Source organism: Palaemon carinicauda, chromosome 11 (genome assembly GCF_036898095.1).
Source record: "Palaemon carinicauda isolate YSFRI2023 chromosome 11, ASM3689809v2, whole genome shotgun sequence".
NCBI lineage: Eukaryota > Metazoa > Arthropoda > Malacostraca > Decapoda > Palaemonidae > Palaemon > Palaemon carinicauda.
In genome coordinates this window covers 2,559,735-2,561,224 of record NC_090735.1, presented here as the reverse complement: position 1 = coordinate 2,561,224, position 1,490 = coordinate 2,559,735, and positions in this window count along the sequence as shown.

The window sequence follows — 1,490 nt, the reverse complement described above, 5'->3', positions numbered from 1 at the left end:
ATAATTATAAGTGTAATTCACGGCCAATCATATTTGCATTTTGTTGGAAGCTCATTTTTTGCAAATGAATAATGTACGGTGCTTCGCAGAAAATACAGATGCACACGCACGTGTGTGTGTATATGTATATGTATATATATATATATATATATATATATATATATATATATATATATATATATATATATATATATATATATATATATATGTATGTATAAATATAGTATATGTATATGTATAAATATAAATAAATATACACATTTTATCTATTCACACACACACGTGCATATATATATATATATATATATATATATATATATATATATATATATATATATATATATATATATATATACTATATATATATATATATATATATATATATATATATATATATATATACACATTTTATATATTCACACACACGTGTATATATATATATATATATATATATATATATATATATATATATATATATATATATATATATATATATGTGTGTGTGTATATACTGTTTATATACACATTTTATATACTTTCTCACACACACATACACACACGCACACACACACACACACACACACACACACACACATATATATATATATATATATATATATATATATATATATATATATATATATATATATATATATATTCTGGTAAGCCAGCTTTGCAAGTCCTGCAGTGTTCTGCTAATATGGAGAGCGTCATCAGCTCTAACAGAGTAAATAAAATAGATAAACTACAAGAGAAGTAATGAACAAATAAAATAAAAACATCTTAAGAACAGTAACATTGAACTAAATCTTTCACATATAAACTATACATAGAAAGCAGTGTTTAGATAATTGATGAGGGATTTACTTAAACAGACAAATCATTTCAAGGTAAGAAAATTAATCGTATTAAAACGAGTAGAAATTTGCAAGCGTAAATTTAATATAAGTAATTATGCTGGCGTTAATGACATCTAGATTATAAACAGCATTACTCCAAAACATTACCGAATTATTCTTATTATTTATTTCTTCTATTTTATTTCTCTTCCTTTTGTTTTGTTAAAGATGTTAGCGTTTATAAAGGAGATATTTATTTTAATGTTGTTACTGTTCTTAGAATATTGTATTTTTCCTTGTTTCCTTTCCTCACTGGGCTATTTTTTCCGGTTGGTTGGAGTGCCTGGGCATAAGGCCAGGGACTCCACCTAGGGTTGTAGCTTAGCAAGTAATAATAATAATAATAATAATAATAATAATAATAATAATAATAATAATAATAATAATAATTCAATATTAATAATAATGTAGTTATAAGAGGCAACCTTATAATAATAATAATAATAAGAATAATAATAATAATAATAATAATAATAATAATAATAATAATAATAATAATAATAATAATAATAATAATAATAATGATAATAATAATTCAATATTAATGATAATGTAGGTATAAGAGGAGACGTTATAATAATAATAATAATA